Below are 19,492 nucleotides of genomic sequence, written 5' to 3'. Positions count from 1 at the left end.
GCCCTGCCCGCTTTTTCCTGGGGGTTAGAATAGTTGTATAAGGTTCGCATTGCAGAGCCATTTCTACGTAGAATACATGGGCTTGCGAGGCCACACTCTGCTGCTGCTTGGACTCTGACCCTTGCCCAGCACATTCTCCTTCCTCCTCCTCCTCCTCCTCCTCAGAGACGCCCCACCCCCGATGTGCATGCCTAGGGTGGGACCGGACGTGTGTCGTGGCCGGTTCTGTTCGGGTCTGTATTGCTCAGAATCCACTGTTTCTTATTGATATATAGACAAATGCCTAATATTACATGATCAAAACCGTGCTGAGAGCCAGGGACACAACAGTCAGGTGCCCTGCCCTGAGGACAAGAGGAGCGTGCAGGGACTGATTTGTGAACAAGGTACACTTCGTTACAGTACATTAACAACTGGTATTTTATCTCAGTCACACTGTAATTTTATTTTTGTGGTGTGGCCCTAGAAGATCCAGCCAAGTTCGTGGTAAAATTCTACTTATTCACTTAACAGATATTTAGTAAGCACCTGCTATTTGCCAGGCACTATTCCAGATGTCAGGATTTTAACAGAGAACAAACTGACAAATCTCCCTGATCTCTTGAAGTTTATGCTATTGTGGAAGGAGACAGAAAAGTGAGGACGATATGTAATGTGAGCTAAGAATTTTGAAGGAAAGGCAAGCAGGGCGAGGAAGAGGGTATGGCGGTGTGCGCGCCCTTTTAAGTGGGGGAGTCGGGGAGGGCCTTTCTGATGAGGTGACAAAGCAGGGCCCACCAGGAGGTGAGGGAGAGGCAGCTGTTTGGAGGAAGTCCTTTCCAGGCAGGAAGGCAGCAGGGACAGAGCCCGAGTGGCATGTGTGCCTGGCCTGTTGGAGGAATAGGAAGTCACTAAATGAACATCTGCGCTCCTCATTCTCCTTGTCGGCAAGTCCATGTTGGGAGGAGAAATGAAATCATTTATGTGGAGATATTTATGTAAACCATCAAGCATGGTAAAAAGTTGACTTCATCACGTATTTGTAGAGTGTCTAAATCATCACGGATCATAATGATTATATTACAATTCTGTCCTTTCATTTTTTTTATGATCGAGGTGAAATTCACAAAACATATAATTAACCATTTTAAAGTGTACAATCCAGTGGCATTTAGTGCATTCACACTGTTGTGCAACCACCACCCTGTCTAGTTTCCAAACTTTTTATCACCCGGCCCTTTTATTTTTAATATTAGTTTGTGTTGCTGCTCTTGAGAAAGGGTTCCCCGCCATATCTGACTTTGCCCTTTCTGTTTCTGGCTGGCCTTCCCCAGTTCCTATGATTCATCCATGTGCTTATTCAACAGATAATTATCAAGCATTTACTGTGCAATAGGCACCAGGTTGGGTAGGTACTGGGAATAAAATGCTGACAGAGGACATACTAGTACAGGTCCCCACATAATCTAGTGAGGGATTTAGCCACTGAACATATCATTGCCAGAAAATTGATTTAAATTATGATAAATGCTTATAGAAAAAATGCTTTGAAAATTGTGTGTAAAGCTAATAGAAGTGGAGAAGCCACTAGCTTTTAAAGCTCAGAATAACATGATTACATATTTTTTATAATTTGCTCGTAGTTCAGAGACACCGGAGAGAGACACGCAGGAAAGTGACGTGGATTGTGTGAAGGCAGGAGGTAGGAAGGCAGGCGAAGTTATTTCATTCATTTCCTCCTGATGACAGCCCTTTGAGGTACGCAAGGACAGATGTTCTTACCGTCCCTCCCATGTTATAGATGTGGACACTGAGACTTAGAAGGTCGTGCCTTGCCTGAGATCACCTGGTGGGGCTTATCACTAATATTTCACTTTAGCCCTCTGTCTGGTAAAGCTGAAAAGCATTGTGTCCAATAGGGGGCAGTGGCACACCTGTTTGGAAGACTCGCACATGTGTACCTCAGGTTTGTCTGCAGCCACCCAGCCCACAAGGTGAACTCCCAGCTTTCCAGGAGAGGGCACTGCGAGGCTGGCCTCAGAGTCACCTCACAGGACCTCTTGGGTCCTGCCTCCTCCCTCTCCACTCCCATCCGCCAGAGACTCATGACCCAGCAAGCTCTCAGCTCCCTTGGGCCTCTTCTCCGTATTGGGTGATTGTTTCTTAATCACGCTGTGGAGTAACAAATCAGGGCTGGTAGCCCAAGTCAGCTCAAGCGATGAGCTGGTGATCACCAAAACATAGGTGCGGCCCAGGGCGGGGAGCTACAAAAGCTGCTAGCGTGCGCCTCGCGCTTGCGCTTGCGGCCACCTGGTGCCGCCGCTGTGGCCATGCGGCACGTCGGTCATGTAGGCGCAATTGTCAGGCTTCTCTAGGCAGGATGACCTGGCAGCGTTTCCACCCCACCCACAGCTAGTTTCGCTTTCCTAATGTCGTTAAAAGTGCCTTCTAACTGAAGTAGGGTGGTTGAACAGGTTCCAACATTTTACTTAATTTTTAAAAAAATTTATTTCAGACAGGAAGGGAGAGGGGGAGAGAGAGAGATGGAAACATCAATGATGAGAAAGAATCATTGATTGGCTGCCTTCTGCACGCCCCCCATTGGAGATTGAGCCCACAACCCAGGCATGTGCCCTTGACTGGAATCAAACCCAGCCCCTTCAGTCCATAGGCTGACACTCTATCCACTGAGCCAAGCCAGCTAGGACAGTGGTCGGCAAACTGTGGCTCAGCAAACCACGGCTCACGAGCCACATGTGGCTCTTTGGCCCCTTGAGTGTGGCTCTTCCACAAAATACCGACTTCTGCACATGGGCCACGAAGTTTCAATCGCACTTACATGCGCGCCCGCATGTGGTATTTTGTGGAAGAGCCACACTCAAGGGGCCAAAGAGCCGCACGTGGCTCTCGAGCCGCAGTTTGCCGACCATGGAGCTAGGACTTGCTTAATTTTTTTATGTGATCAGTTGTTGAAGATTTCTTCCTTCTAGTGAGTCGCTTTCGTTTCCTCTCAGGGTGAGGCCCAGAACTGGCTTCTTTGGCATTTGTCCAAAGTTCAGGTTCTAATAGCTCTTGGACTGTGGTTTAATTTTAACCAGAAACTCTTCTTTTGGAATAATTACTTTTTAATCTGAAAAGAGCCAGTTTGATCAGAGCAATAACACCTCCTGCCTGAATCAGTAGACAAAGTTTTGTCTATTGCTGACATATTCTTTTTATTTATTTATTTAAATATATTTTTATTGATTTCAGAGTAGAAGGGAGAGGGAGAGAGAAATAGAAACATCAATGATGAGAGAGAATCATGTTTGGCTGCCTCCTGCACAATCGGGAATCGTCGAGCCTGCAATTTAGGCATGTGCCCTGACTGGGAATCGAACTGTGACCTCCTGGTTCATAGGTCGATGCTCAACCACTGAGCCACCTCGGCTGGGTATGACATATCCTTTTTAAAAGGGGAGGCTGATTTGGTGGGAAAACTGAAAATTGTGGATAGGTCCATTTGGAGGCCTGTTTGAACATCTGCTTTAATCAGTGTAATAACTCCAGGCATCTGGGGAGAGAATTGATGGACATGACGGAGAGTCCCCTGAGGTAGCCACGTGGCATCAGTTTCTGAGACAATCTCAACTCCTTTGCCAGCCCACACCTGGTACCACGTCTCAGTTCTGAAAGTGTGGCCATGGACAGGCCTGTCAGCAACGACAGGCATTATCGCCTTGGGACTGACCTTCCCAGGCAGGGAAGCAGAGCTGGTTCCTGGAGCTCCCTGCGTTGGTCAACATTTCCCATTTCCTCGTCTTCCCTTACAATGCAAGTCCTTCAGGAATGGGTACTTGTATTTGTAGGGCCTTAAAGAATTTCTGATGCAGTCAGACAGAAATTGGTTTTTACCTTTTTTTTTCAGTTTAGGTGGCAATGGAAAGCAATTCTAGGGGGGGGGGGGGGGAATGATTTATGCCAGCCCCAGATGAGGCAAATGAATTTGGGAAGACCTCCTCATTTTACAGAAATAGTCTTCACTTTTTCGGAGATTCATCCTTGGGCTTATTTAAATATGAAGCTCGCCCTGGCCAGTTTGGTTCAGTGGTTGGAGCGTCGACCTGCAGACTGACGGGTCCCAGGTTTGATTCTAGTCAAGGGCATGTATCTGGATTGCAGGCTCGATCCCCAGTCCCAGTTGGGGTGCATGCAGGAAGCAACCAATCTATGTGTCTCTCTCGCATCCATGTTTCTCTCTTTCTCCCCACTCTCCCTTCCTCCCTTCCACTCTATCTGAAAGCAAAGGGAAAATATCCTTGGGTGAGGATTAATAATAAATAAATAAGTAAATAAGAAGCTCTCCTAGAGCACTTAAGTAGGAGAGAGGGCAGAAAAACTGGAAGTTAACTGTTGAAAGCTGTCACCAGTGGGAGATGAGTCTTACATGAAAATAAAGGCTCTGATTACTGGTGAGTCAATAAGGGCTGAGGCGTCCATGTAGGAAAACCTGGCCTGGCGCAGACTATTCTAAGGGCAGGTGTATAAAGGCAGGTGCAGTCCTGCTGGCCTGATTAGCCCCCACAAAGCCCCTGAAGGCACAGACTCCTCACAGCTCCTCACTGTCACGGCTCCTTGTTCAAAACACTCACTGAGTGTCAGATCAACATGTTTATCGGTTAAGTTTGATGTGTGTAAGGAGAACGGTCCATCCGCTCACGACCTAACCTGGCATCGAATCAGAACCTGTTTCTTCTCCCTGCTTTTGCCTCTGGAAGAGGACGGAGGAAGAGAAAGCGAAAGTTTCCCATGCCCAGAGGAAAACCGATGCTACAGAGATGCATTTTTTTTTAAAGAGAGCAAACCGGCCTAATCTGGGAGTTTGATCACCACTGAGAGTGTTTCTGTTTCATCATTTAGTTTCCTGCTCAGTCTTCCAGCTCAGACCTGTGCAGCAACGTGGCAGGCAGCGCCTTCGTTTCTCAGGCCTTTCCTTGCCCGCCGGGCACTGTTCCTCTTTCAGACCTGGGCTGCTCCATCCAGGGACGCCCCTGCTCCCTGCACCCTCCCTCTGTACCTGCCAAAGGCAGCGGCATTGGGGAGACACTCTCAGGGTGATGCCAGGCTTTCTGAAGGGCACTGTCACCTCCGAGGAAGGACTTGTACTTGGTGGTGTCTCTGAGGAGCCCTGGGACATAACCAGTTGAGCACGGGTTCAGTTGGGAGGGAGAGAGCACAGACTGTTGATGCCTATCTAAAGCAGCCTGGAGAAGGGCGGGTCTGTGTCTCCAACTGGTTTGGGGGTGGGACAGTGGTGCTGGGAACTTTTGCACCAGGAATTCTTTAGATGTTGTAATGGTTTCCCCAAGATCCCTTTATCTTAAAGTTTTCGCCGTCAACCAGCATACACAGGATGAGGATTTCTCTTTTGTCCTGGTTGTGTCATCAGAAGCCCAGGACAACCCATGAGAATGACAAATCTGAGAGTCAAGCTCACATGGGAGGCTCAGGCTATTTGGGGCAGATGCCAGAGGCGTGGGCTATCCGGGGGTGGCTGCAGGTGAAGGACTCAGTGAGTGTTTTGGGGTTTGAGGAGAACACTGCTATGTTATTGTCAGTAAGAAATTCCCTCAAAATAGTCCCTTCTTGGAGAGAAAGGAATGGAACCAAGGGCTTACATCGGAGTATATGTAGTTGTCCTGGTTAGAAGGTTGTCTGTCTGTTTAATTAACAGATAGACCATGGTGTGGGACAGCAAGGTCACACATAGCCCTGAACGTGAGCAAGGCTAGCCTAGGGCTCTGGAAAAGTGGCAACAAAGTGTTCAACTGCAGGCTTGCTCTGTCTTGGTCTCCAGGCTGGCCTGGCTCAGAAAGAGAATAAAATATTGGGGTGACACCCCAAATATTAGTTCTAAAGGACAAACAGACTGGAAAGGGAGAGCGAGCGCCTTCAGATCCAGCCAGAGTGGCCCAGCCCTACATGAATGATGTCACCCATGTGTGCCTCACAGGAGCCCCTGCGGCTGTTTGGGAGTTGTTGTCATCTGTGAGACAACACTGCTGACTGCGTGGCTTCCTGCGTTGGACTTATCCTGTCAGCAAGACACTGTTTACATTATTGGTTTGCCAAATTATGCTAAATGTACAATATCTTTTAAGTTCAATTAAGTTAATGTTGAGAAATACTGTAATAGAAAAGGCTAGAACAGCACTACAGCAAACAGTGATTACTGAGATTAGAGTGCTTTGAACTTGAGCACAAGAGAACCTTGTGAATTTGTAGGAATTAACTGGGACAGGTACCCATCTCTTAGAAGAAGCATGCAGGTTCCTAAAGGGAGTAAGCAGTATTAAAGGGAGCAACTAAGGAGGAAAGGAAAGAGATCAAACATCGGAAGACATCTTTGAATACCAGAAGTTGTAATCTCCCTCTACAAAACACTGGGGGCTGAATTGTTTGGGTCAGTTACCTGGGCAGAAGGGTAAACTGAGGAAGAATTGCATGGAGCGGCCTCTGGAAGAAGTGTTCAGGGATGAAGGTCCAGTCAGAGGTGAAATAGTTGAATCCCAGACTCTGTGAGATGTGAAGAGTCACTCCCAATTTATAAGCTCATTAAACTCGTATTTTTGACTGTCTACACATATGGCTTTAGGGAAAACATGCTTCTAGCCACGCCTTCTCAAACCACTTAGCTATTTTGTCTTCTAATTTCTCTAGTGAGTGTCTCTGTTATTTACAAAGTTTGGGTAAGTCAGGGCAGGGGGATTTGCATCTTGGTATCCTTTCAAGAGGGGTCAGATTCAGCCTATCTTTTGAATTCAGTCTGAACACACACATACAAAATCACCCATCTGTCTGATTTGCTATGGCCATGGGGCCTGGGTCAGGGTTTTTGAGTCTGTGCTTCTTTTGTTATTGTTAATCCTCACCCAGGGATTTTCCATTAATTTTTTTAGAGATTGGAAGGGAGGGGGAGAGACAGAGAGAGAGAGAAACATTGATTGGTTGCCTCCCACCCATGCCCAACCAGGGCGGGGGATCAAGCCTGCAACCAAGGTGTGTCCTCTTTTTTTAAAAATATATTTATATTGATTTCAGAAAGAAAGGGAGAAGGAGAGAGAGAGAAACATCAGTAATGAGAGAGAATCATGGATCGGCTGCCTCCTGCACATCCCCTACTGGGGATTGAGCCCACAACCCAGGCACGTGCCCTTGTCTGGAATCAAACCTGGGACCCTTCAGTCCGCAGGCCGACGCTCTATCCACTGAGCCAAACCAGCTAGGGTGGGTTTATGCTTCTTTATTGACTTTCTGGTTAGTTCACCTAAAGGCTCCTCCTCCCCATTGTTTTTTTCTTTTTTTTTTTTTTTAATTAAAACCAGAAGACTTCTGCCCATTCCTTTTTTCCCTTCCTTAGATGTTGGTAAGATCAAGATCATGGTCATACAGTACTTTGTTGTTGTTGTTGTTTTGCGGGCGCCAGGACGAACGATCACCAGCTGCCCAAGTTCCAAAAAATTATGCTTCTGAAATCTCTTGATGTCGATTCCACATGTAGAGCAATCAAGCTTCTCTACCTATGCCCCTCACGACAGAAGCCCTTTTTTATGGTGTACAGTGCTTTTAATGACTTCAGGAAGAATGCAACCTGACTGGCCATTCCCCTGGGGCAGTTCACAAAGCCCCAGGCCAGGGCTTCCATCATCTGTGGGGAGGTGGCCCAAGAGGACAGAGATGCTGTTGACACAGTGCCCCATGGCACTATGTTGTTCCTGACCTTGGCATCCACACTCTTATCTCCAGAAGTAGGATAAGCGGTAGTTCAACCACTTGAGTCTCCTCACACAAGCCCTCTGTCATCTCCAGTGTGACTTGTCGGGCTGGAACTCTGCAGGTCCAGGAACTAATAAGAGGTAGAATGAAGATTTCTTCCTCTGATGCATGTTTACAAGATGTTTTCAAAGCTGAGGCTTCAGGGAAGCGGTGACCTCTGCTCCCTGGTGTGTCAGGTGTCAGAATTCTGACCGGAGGGCAGATGGAAGCTCCACCTTCCCGGAGACCTCTTGCTCGGGACAGCCAGTTCCATGCCAGGGATCAGGGAGCATCAGGTGACCAGGAGCCCGTCACCTAGATATTGTTGTGCTAAGTAGGCTGGTGCAGTGGGCAGCAGCTGTTGAAGGACAGCTGTGGCTTGGGCAGGCGGCCTTTTGCACACAGCTCTTCCTGGCTAATGGCTCTTCACTAAGCCTGTGCTATTGGGGGCTGTCAGACTTCACCCTGATGCACCTGGCCTTGTGGGTGGGAAAGGAGTTGGATTTTGGGTGGAAGGATGTTAGGTCTCTGTGCCCAGAGGAGGAACCACTGTGTCCATGAGGATTAGTCACCCACAGGAGAACCTCAAGGACAGAGACATATTCTAGAGCAGAGGTTCTCAACCTGTGGGTCGCGACCCCTTTGGGGGTCGAACGACCCTTTCACAGGGGTCGCCTAAGACCATCGGAAAACACATATATAATTACATATTGTTTTTGTGATTAATCACTATACTTTAATTATGTTCAATTTGTAACAATGAAATTGGGGGTCACCACAACATGAAGAACTGTATTAAAGGGTCGCGGCATTAGGAAGGTTGAGAACCACTGCTCTAGAGGCAATGTAGAGGGAGGGGTTTGCAGAAGGAGACTCCGGAGTGAGCCCAGAGCCTGGTGGGAGCTCATTAAATCCTTGTTGAGTGAGGAAAGGGAGGGATTGGGAAGGTGGGCAGTGGCCAAGGAGCATGACAGGAGGAGGAGCTTAGTTATGCTAATTATTAGACTAACTACCAGGGACTGTAACATTCATATGGTTGCCCAAGGTGTTTGTAGAAAAAATGTGCTCTCCTGCACTGGAGATTGACAAAGGCTTGGTAAGCAAGTGTTGAAAAGGAGACTCACAGCAAACCTTGCAGCTATACATGGATAGTTTCTATGTTTCCATCACCAGAACTTGTCAGTTTGATGTCAGGTGACTCTTAGTGTTTGGGTGTGTATGTTTGTCCTATGAGATTGCCTTGTGAGCAATTCTGACTTTTAAGAAAATGGTGGTGAAGTCAACCACCAACAATTCCAGGAGCCCAGGCTCCACCCAGGCCTTGCTCAGGGAAGATGAGGCCCTTCCTCCTGCCATTCCATGTGTGGCACTCCTGTCATCCTTCTACCCGCACACTTCCCCTTCCTCCGGGAGAGCTGAGCTAGGACCTGGCGTGTGTGTGTGTGTGTGTGTGTGTGCGTGTGTGCGTGTGTGCGTGTGCGTGCGTGCGTGTGCTCGCGTGTGCGCGTGTGTGTGCGTGCGTGTGTGTGTGTGTGCGTGTGTGTGTACAGTGAGGGTGGGATTGAGGATAGAGTTGTCTCCTCTGTGATGATGGCCACTAGTCTGAAGACTTTGAGCTGAGTCAGGGTGAAGCAAGAGTGACACCAAGTGCCAAGAACAGGAGTTTGCCGTGGCATCGGGTGTTTTCTCTCAAATTAGAGGAGAGGAGCGGAGAGAAAGGCTTTGTCTCGGCCCACAGCATTCACCTCAATGAGGGAGTGCCGAGCCTCCGAGGCCGCTTGGCATCCATGATCTGCTCTGTTCATTTGCATGAAGGGATTGGCTCTCTGGGACTCAGATGCAGAACTGGGCTTTGAGTCAATTTTTTAAAAATCAAGGTGAAATGTCTTCTTGGCCAGAACATGATGCAGAGACCCAGGTTGCTATTTCTCCCCCATGCTGGTCCTTCAGCTTCCCCTGGAGGAGGAGCCAGACCCAAGCAGGGCGACCCTCCTTGCTGGGGAGAGCTCTCAGGTTACCAAGGCAGGTAGTGAGTGGGTCACCTTTGTATGCAGAGAACAACCCCTTTTCCTTTGTTCAAAAAAACACTGACCCACTTCTCTGTGTTTGTTCTAGAGGCTGCTCCTGGCTCAAGGTCCCTCTGGCCAGAAATCCACCCCATGAAGCCCTGGGCGGGGACTAAGATTCCCATTCCTGTGGAATCGCCCCCTGAGAGGGACTGGGCACTTTTGGGGCAGAGAATTCTGTGGGCTGCTTGGAGAGGGTCACCCTCCTGCAGGCTGGACCTACATTTATAGCAAGCCCCCAACTGTCTCCCCAGGGGAAGAATACGGCCAGTTCCTGTTCTCAGCTTGGAGCCTACTTGGCTTCTTCCTTCATGGGAGATAAGGTAGGAATGTTTGTCCAGGTGTCACTGACTATCTCGGGCACAGGAGTGTCTTCAGGGCGTAGTGTCAGAACCGGTCCCCCTGATCTGGGTGTGCTGTAAACAGCAGGTTGATTCAAAGCTGAGAGGCGTTGGGAAACCCCTTGGGCAGGAGATTTCGAAATGAGATTCAGATTAGAAAAAACATAGTTGGGTGAGTTCTAAGGAACGAAGGAGACAGAAAAGGCTCCATCTGGCACTTGGTGGGTAGCGGGGATAGATGATGAGCCTGGGAGGCCTGGAATGGGAGGAAGCAGCTGAGCTGAGCACTGCTCCCCTCCCCACTGCCCACAGGACAGGAGGCCCGCTGCCTGTCCACCAGGCGAAACCACACCCGGAGCGGAGCGCCCAGCTAGGGCATGTCAGCACCAGCTAGCAGCTCCATCAGAGGCTCTGCAGAGAGGGAGGGGCCTGGGCAAAGGAGCAGGGTTGGCAGGAGTATTAGGAGAAAAACTTAGTTACAAAAAGATTTTAAAAGACGTGTTGGATAATTGAGGAAGGGACTGGTGAGGAAATGAGGAATAAAGCTCTGAAAGCCGAAGCCTTGGTGGCCGGGCGCAAAGGGACAGCCCCCCACTGCTGACCAGAGCTGTTCCGCCTGCGCCCTCATCACACAGGCCACTGTGCTCTAGCTCAGGACACCTGCATCGGCTGGCTCCCCGTGGTGGGCGCCTGTGACATGAGGAGCGCAGAGGGGGATGCTGGCTGGATCTGGAACCAGTGAGGGGACACGAGGAGAAGGAGAGGGAGACTGAGGAACAAGGGGAGGAAGAAAAGGGAGCAAAGGGCAGGAAAGGTGGAGGAGGAAAAGAAGAGTGAAGATTATGCTTCTCATCTGAGGCGGGTGGCCTTGGAGTGGTGCAGTCAAGAATGAGTCTCCAACATGACCAATACTTAGAAAGCTTGTCACCTCGTCAATAAATCCCTCTCATGTCGTGGCATGAAGACAGTAGTGCTCTTTGGGGACATTGGGGGCCATCCTGCGTGAAAACGGCAAGTGGCGCTGTAAGAAGCAGCCAACCAGTTATGAACAAGAGGGGCTCATATTCACGAGCGTGCCTGCCACCTCCGCCCAGAAGCCATGACTTCCCCCGTCTCGTGCAGAGTGGGGACCCATCGAACCAGAACCACCACCCAGCCTCTCCCCATCTCCTCAGATGGCAAGCTCTGGCATCCTTGGTCCACCCAACCCAGCCCCAAAACATTTTGCCAAAACATCAGTAAACAAGTATAGGTGAAGGGGGCCACAGACCTCTCTGCCTTTTGTACCATTTTCTCCTTCCCAGAGCTCAGCACATGACTAGCCAGGGGTTTCTCATTACAGGCTAAATATTGTTTCCTCAAAGAGTAGTCAGAAGGCCACCAAACACCTTCCTCTGAACTCACAGTAGGTGTATTTTGTTTTTATTTTCTATACTATGGACCAGGAAATCCAAGACCTTGCCTGAACACAGGGGAAAATGTGTCCCTCCCTCCAGCACATCCAGAAATCTCTCAGCCAATGCAAACTTGGCCACAGCCGCTGGCCACCTTTCTTGCTAAGGTTGAATCAGAGATGAATGTTATTAACTACAACATCTAATGTTTGTTTGGGGCTTTATACCGCACGAAGCAAACAACTGTCATATTTAATTCCCACAGTAATTCTGCATTACTGTATTTCCCTTTATAGACATTGAGTTTCAGAGAAATAAAGCATCTTCCTCAGTGTCAACCAGTAGACCTAGGATTCACTCACGTCCTCTGACTCCCAGTCCTCTCTGCCTTCTATGCAAGGTCATGGGCCCCCTGTCGATTTCAGAGTATCATCAGAGTTGGGATTCCTGGGTCTCCTTCCTTATCCCATCTCTGCACCCCAAGTGACCTTAGACCTCAACCTTCCTCCCACCTATTCCCATCTCACCCCGACTTGTAAGATGAAGGGGGAGAAGAATCGCCTGGCCGGTGTGGCTCAGTCGTTGAGTGTCGACCTATGAACCAGGAGGTCACAGTTCGAGTCCCAGTCAGGGCACAGGCCTGGGTGGCAGGCTTGATCCCCAGTGTGTGTTGTACAGGAGGCAGCTGATCAGTGATTCTCTCTCATCATTGATGTTTCCATCTCTCCCTCTCGCTTCCTCTCTGAAATCAATAAAAATATATGTTTTTTAAAGAGGGAGAAGACTCCATTTCTCGGTGAAGACTGTACACATAACACACATGATTCTCACATTTATTCTGCCAAGGACTCTTTCAAAGTCACCGAGGTTTCTTTTCATTACAAAAGCAATGGGGGGGGGGGGGGGCGGTTATTGTAGAAAAAAAGTACAAAATATAGACAAAAAACAGATGAAACTAAAAATCATAATTCTGCCATTGAGTAATAACTTAGTATTCTGAGCATTATGGAATTTAGTCTTCTTTAACTTTTATGATGTACACATGGGCTTGTGTTTACAAACATGGAAAATGTGCCTACCCATAACAATGTTTGGGACCTGCTTTTGAACTTAATGTATTGTAAACATTTTCCTGTTAGTAAATATTTTTATTACAACATATTTAATGGCTACATAATATTTCCTTATTTTACTGGTATTCTAGAGTTAAACATTTTGATTTTTCCTATTTTTTCATTATAATGTTTTATGATAGATTTCTATATCTTATTTTAAGATATAGAATGAAGTTGAATTTTTTTCATATGATTTTGATCATGTTGAATTTCTTTTATGAATAGGTTCTCCACACTATTTGTCAGGGTGGTTTTTTAAAAAAATATATTTTTATTGATTTCAGAGAGGAAGGGAGAGGGAGAGAGAGAAACATCAATGATGAGAGAGAATCATTGATCAGTTGCCCCCTGCACACCCCCTACTGGGGATTGAGCCCACAACCCGGGCATGTGCCCTTGACCAGAATCGAACCCAGGACCCTTTAGGCCGACGCTCTATCCACTGAGCCAAACCAGCTAGGACTATTTGTCAGTTTTTAATGGTATATTTTATTCTTATTGATATGTAAGAACTCTTTATATTAAGGCTAAAAATTTACCTGCCAAAACCTCATTTGGACATCACATTTTAATGCACCATGTTGAATTTGGATACATATTGATTCTCCCCGACGCTCCCACCGAGACCACGAATGCTTTGCTCTTTTCCCTCTTCTTGCACTTTAACAAATTCCCCCCAAACAAAGCAGACTCAGGAGAGGGCTCTGCCTCAGGGCTCACCCTCAGAGCACCTGGGCCTCCTAAGGGCAGCTCCCATCCCTTCTGTCCTGACCTCCAGGACCTCCGCTCCTTCCCTTACACCTGAGGCTGCCAGGGCTGGGGTCGGGGATGATGGTGGCCCTAGAGGTTCCTGCTCATGGCTGAGACATGAATGTCTAGAACTCCTGGGAGATCGTGGGAGAGAGGGGGGTGGGTATTAGCATTAGAGGAGACTCATCTTGTTGGGGTGGGGAAAGCCTGTCAGGTCTGTCATGGCAGGAATGTAGAGAACCCCACTCTCCAAGGGCCCCTCTTCCAAGCAAGGCCCTAATGGCCGGGGCTCTGGCATGGCAGTAACAGCCAGCCTGCCCTCCTCTTCCAGGCGGGTCCGCTCCTTTGCCCTGTTATTACCGCTGGCAGGTTCGTGTGTGCCTCTGGCGAAGGGGACACAAGTTCTACCAGTTCTCCTGGGTTCCTTCAGCAGCTTGCCCGCTGCGCTGCGTGTGGGGAGAGGGAGGCGCCTGGGCCTGTTACCTGGAGTCCCCCTCAGAGGCGGGGGAGGCAGAGAGGGGCCGGCTGGAGCCGGCTGGAGCCGGCTGGACTGGATGGGCCTAGGTGGTGAGGACAGGATGAGTTTCTTAGCGAGATCACTACCTTGGAAAACTGGGACTGTGGGGAGGAGGTCAGGTACACGCGGAGGCGGATGCTGGGAGTTCCTGCCGGAGCTCCTATGGGTTTGGAACGTCCTGACCCACTCCTGGTCCCTCTCGCCCTTCCTCCGGTTTGACAGGAATATTTAAGACAGCGGTGGCTGCGACATTCGTGGGAACAGCACACCTGGCATTTCTGGGGCAGGAGCTAGACCCCCAGCTCTTGCCCCCCCCCCCCCCAATGGCTTTTCCCCTACAGTTGGGCTTAGGTCCTTCCAGAACTCTCGCCTCTTGTATTTCTTGGGAAGACAGTGTGATGGCTACAGAGAGCCAGTCCGGGCATCTGCTGCCGGGTGGCCGTGGGGCTTTGGCAGGTGGTTGGTCTCCTAGGCTCCTCTTTCCTGCCTGGAGAGACAGTGATGGGGACGGTGCAGGAGCCAGGCAGATGGTGCACGCGTGGGGCGCCCCCCTGCCAGGGTTTCTCCCTCCTTTCCCGCTTCTCAGCTCTGTTGACATGGGTGACATTTGGGGGCTTCAGAGATGGTTGCTCAAGGGTGGGCCCCTTCCTGCTGTCCTCAGTTCTCACCCGCTGCTGCTCCTGTCCCTTCACCCCCACCCCACCCGCCCGCCGACTGGCCACGCCCGTTTCCCCCAGGAAGGTGAACTCAGGAGCTCGGGCCCGGGCCTCGTTCACCTGTGTTCCCCGCCTCAGCACCGCGCTTGGCACAGAGCAGGTGCTCAGTGTCAGTAAATGAAGAACCGAAAGGAAAGGGTCCCCCGTTCCAGTCATTGCTAATTTGAAAGTCAAGAGCCCCAGTTGAGTCCAGCAGCCCTAGGCCAGAGGCTGGCTCCCTATTCCCTGACCTTGAGCCAGGTACTGCGTCTCCCCAGCCTCAACTTCTCTGTCTAAAAATAGGAACAGTAATGACTACCTCCCAGGGTGGTTGTGGGGGTTCACGATGATGTCAGAGAGAAGCCCAGGATGCAGCGTGTATAGGAGCTCCATAAACGGAAGGGGTGATTAGCTGCTGTTCTAGGACTATTTACCTACGTGCCGAAAGCCAAATGCTTGCCCCAAGCACTCGGGGGTTAGCAGGCCCGTGGCCCTGCATCTCGGCGCCCCTGGAGCCTCTTGGTGTGGTCTCCTACCCAGTGCGTGGACCCTCTGCTCTGGGCAATGATACCTCTGCTGCGGTGCTTGCGGGCAGGGTGGCCAGCAGCTTGGACACAGCAGCTGAGCGGTGGCACTCGTGGCTCCGCCTGGGGCAGCTCGGCCAGGTCTCCTCTCGGCCCAGGTCTCCTCTCGGTGGTGTTGGGGCGGGTTAGCTGCCCCTCAGGTCTGGAGTCGGAGGTGGGGGCTCCCGTTTGATGTTGAGGCCGGGTGTGCAGTGCCACCAGCTCAGCCCCCACATTCCTGAGCAGTTTTAGGCGCCTGGTTTGTGTTTCTTTCTGCTTGGAAGGCCGGTCAGGGAGAAGTAGTACTCCACCGTTTTATGTGGAGAGAGCAGGTGAGGAACAGGGGAACCACTCACGCCATACCCAGCTCTTACATTCAGGATGCAGACCTGGCGGCTCGCTCAGTGCACCGCCCCTTCCCAGGACCAGACTCTCCACACCTGACTCAGCCTCCCCTCCAGCGCGGCCCTGCAGTGCTGTGGGGCCTGAGCCCCCCCCACACACACCCCCTCTCATGTCAGCGAGTCTGCTGCCCAGGAGGAGAGCTGCCAGGCAAGGAGGGCGATCTCAGGGGCACTGAGAGGAGTGGCTGGTTGCTTACAGGAAGGGACTCTAAGAGCTGGGGCATTGGCTTGGGGGTTGGGAGCTAGAGTTTCAAAACAGACTCTAGAAACATGGGAGGGGGCTGGCGTGAGGAAAGGAGGCGGGTTGTCTGGGACATGAAGAGTCGGGGACATCCTGGGTCAGGTGGCTGCCGTCACCTGAGGGAGCGGACTGGTCTTGGGAGGCCCCAGAAGACGGGCCAGAGCCGGTGGCAGTGATAGGGGAGCCCCTGCCCACTGGGCGTCCACATCCTCATCACCCCAAGCCCAGAGGACGGAACAGCCTCCCAACTGGTGTCACTCTAGCTGGTGGCTTCCTCTCCATTTCATTCTGTTCTCTGGCTCTGCTTCCCGGGGAATGGCGATTAGGCCTGGAAGTCCTGACCACTGCGCTTTGGCCCGTCCTTGTAGAATCTTGTGGGTGGAAAGAGCCTTGGAGATTGTCGTTGGCCTTCAGCCCCATAACCCAGTCCCTCTGGAGGTTCCTAACAAATGGCTCCCAGCCTGGCCAGCAACCCTACGGTGACCATGCCCGGGCTCCTGTCCCCAGCAGCCACCCTGTGGTTACGCAGTGCCAGGGCTCCCTGCAGTGGAGTCTGTTCCCCCAGCCCCCCTTCTGGCCCAGGGTCTGCCCACTGGAACTGCCGGAATAAGCGGATAAGCCGTTTCCCCCTGCCAGCAGCCATGTTCCCACTCTGAGCAGCTTCTCAGCCTTAGAGCTGCCTCACCTCCACTGCAGTTTGTCAGTTTCCTGGAGGCTTTTATGGAAATGGGGGCCTAGCAACAAAGTCTTTATAACAGAAAGGGCCTTTAAAAATATTTCTTTTTCATTGGTTTCAGAGAGGAAGGGAGAGGAAGAGAGAGATAGAAACATCAGTGATGGAAGAGAACCATTGATTGGCTGCCTCCTGCATGCCCCACACTGGGAATCCAGCCTGCAACCCAGGCATGTGCCCTGACCTGGAATGGAACCGTGATCTCCTGGTTCATGGGTCGAGGCTCAACCACTGAACCATGCCGGCCAGGCAGAAAGGGACTTTTGAACGTAGGAACCCACCTTATTTTATAGATGAGAAAACAGAGGTTTGGTCACTTGCCGAAGGCCACACAGCATGAGGCAGGGCTGGGCCTCAATGGGTCTCTGCTCTTCCCCTGCCACCCACTGACTGCTGCCTAGCCCAGGGCGGGGAGGTGGTCTTGGTTGCCACATCTCTGTTATTGTCAAAGATCACATTAGCTTTTCAGGAGGCAGCTCCATCTCCCTGTTGACGTGTTGAATTTCAAGTCTACTAGCACCCTAAATTGTTTTATAACTTTATTTTCTTCTCATTGTAAAAATAATATATGCCATTGTAGAAAAAAATTAGACATAAAAAATATAAAGTAGAAACCTTTATAGCACTTCCTGTTGTAAAGTTTTCCCACCTTGCACTTGTTGCCGTGTTTTTCGGTGTGAAAATAGAAGAACTCTGCCTTCCTCCTCATATGACCCTCTTGCTAGGTCCCAGTCAGCTCTCCTGTCTCTCAGAATCTTGTTTTGTTACCAGTTCTTTTTTTTTTTTTAAATATATTTTATTGATTTTTTACAGAGAGGAAGGGAGAGAGATAGAGAGTTAGAAACATCGATGAGAGAGAAACATCGATCAGCTGCCTCCTGCACATCTCCTTCTGGGGATGTGCCCGCAACCCAGGTACATGCCCTTGACCGGAATCGAACCCGGGACTCTTCAGTCCGCAGGCTGATGCTCTATCCACTGAGCCAAACCGGTTTCGGCTTGTTACCAGTTCTTATTGGCACCCGGGCAGGGCTCAAAAAACACCCGTGCTGTGGCTGACGGACCGAATGGTGCAAGCATCCAGATTGTCGATGGAAATACAGACATACCTCGTTTTATTGTGACCTGCTTTATTGCCCCTCATAGATGTTATGGATTTTGTTGTTGTTTTTAATTAATTAATTCATTCATTCATTTTAAATATATTTGTATTGATTTCAGAGAGGAAGGGAGAGGTAGAGAGAGATAGAAACATCAATGATGAGGAGAATCATTGAGTAGCTGCCTCCTGCACACCTCCTACTGGGGATTTAGCCTGCAACCTGGGCATGTGCCCTTGACTGGAATCGAACCCGGGACCGGTCAATCCACAGGCCAACACTCTATTCACTGGGCAAAACCGGCCAGGCCCTGACCCTAAAACACCTTCCCTTTTCTTTTGTTCTGTTCAGATCCTCCCATTTTCCCAGACCAGCTGGATCCCACCTCTTCCAAGAAGTCTTTATTCTTTCAGATACAAAGACTCTTTTCGGTTCCAGAGCATCTGTAGTGCAGCCATACCATTTGTCCTTAGTTATAGAATGATTTGCACTAATCATTTCCCTCTCCTGGCTGGGCCTAGTTCTGTCAGCGAGGGACCCGTATCACTCTTGTTTCCCTCATGGTATCCATCCTACGAAGCCTGGAGATCATGATGAGCCCCCAAATGATCTGGCTGGAAAAAAAAGTGACTGGCCCGAGCCTGCTAGGGAAGGTGTCCAAGCCTTGAGCTTCTCTGAGGAATGGGAGAGAGTAGAGCTCAGAGGGAGCCCCAGGACCCTCCCCACACCCCATCCCTGGCTTCCTGGAAGCCTGTCTGTCCTCAGCTCCTCCTCCAGTTTACACAGCGGTTAATCATCTGGGCTCCAACAATGGGCTCTGCTCCCCGTGGGACCTGTGAAAAGGAGATTTGGTTGGTCTTTCACATGGGGGCCCTTGAGATAAGAGTGATCCTCTGTGCCTAGCTATTTAAAGAGACACAGGAGGGTTAGTGGCCCTTTCCAATCCTCGGGGCTTCTCACAGGGAGCCTTAGAGGTCAGATCAATGTTTTCCTTCGTCCTCACAGCACCAGACCACTGACCCTTCCCGCGCCTCCCGGAGCATCACGCCAGGGGCCCAGCCTGGCAGCTTCCCTCCCCTCCTCGTCCACCTGGCGGTCCACCTGGCGGGGCGTGACGGGAGAATACCGACCTGGGACTCGGAGACCAGGGCAATAAGGTCTCCCCGACGATCCTGGGTCGGTGATGGGAGGACCAGGTCATCTCTAGATTTGCTGTTACTTTGCATTTCCTTGAGGTGCCACGAGGTCTCCTGGTCTCTACATAGCAGTGTGCACAGTGCTTGCAGGCATAGACCTGAGCCGGTCTGGTTTGTGTCCAGCTCCATTACTGGTTAGTCGGAGACTGTGGGCCAGCCACCTGACTTCTCTCTGCCGGGTGGCGACAACCTCCTGCCTCAGAGGGCGGCTGGAAGGTCCAGTGAGCTGATGCGTACAACACACGAGTGTGCCTGGCACAGACTAAATCACGGTGTCTGACCCGGAAGTGACATGAACTGTGTGCCCTATTATTTGGGAATGTGGCTCTTCCTCCTGTGGTCCTGGCAGGCGGTTGGGAACAGACGCCAGACTGGACCCGAGTGGTTGTACCCGCCCAGTGGAAAGCCTTGTGTCAGGATGTGGGAGCATCAGGCAGGCAGAGAGCCCTGGGCGAGGCCCCGCCAGTCTGGAGTCTGCAGGTACTGACTGCCGAGACCAGAGGCAGGCCACCCAATCTGTCTGGGTCAGGCCTTGTCTGAACCCACTGGTAACCATAAGAGGATAAAGCTTTTAATAGAATGCATCAATTGTTTTGATTAATTT

At 50.4% G+C, this 19,492-nt stretch overlaps 1 long non-coding RNA gene and 1 other non-coding gene across 5 annotated transcripts in view; one reads left to right on the top strand and one right to left on the bottom strand.

Moving 5' to 3' along the window:
• LOC139018762 (uncharacterized) overlaps window positions 1-19,492 on the top strand; it is a 38,853-nt gene that overhangs the window by 9,443 nt on the left and 9,918 nt on the right. For 2 of the 4 annotated variants that reach the window (XR_011472944.1, XR_011472942.1), the window contains exon 4: window positions 10,094-10,162. The exons of 1 other annotated variant lie outside the window; for it this stretch is intronic. This is a non-coding gene — a long non-coding RNA (uncharacterized lncRNA). One more of the 4 variants, XR_011472941.1, reaches the window with a different exon arrangement.
• On the bottom strand, window positions 7,434-7,567 carry LOC139019146 (U11 spliceosomal RNA). Its single transcript, XR_011473039.1, has one exon. It is a non-coding gene; the product is annotated as a U11 spliceosomal RNA (small nuclear RNA).

This window comes from Myotis yumanensis, unplaced genomic scaffold, assembly GCF_028538775.1.
Source record: "Myotis yumanensis isolate MYYU_CA2020_CCGP unplaced genomic scaffold, mMyoYum1.0.hap1 SCAF_10, whole genome shotgun sequence".
Taxonomy (NCBI): Eukaryota; Metazoa; Chordata; class Mammalia; order Chiroptera; family Vespertilionidae; genus Myotis; species Myotis yumanensis.
Note: the sequence above shows the minus strand (reverse complement) of the source record. Positions and strands in the feature narration are given on the sequence as shown.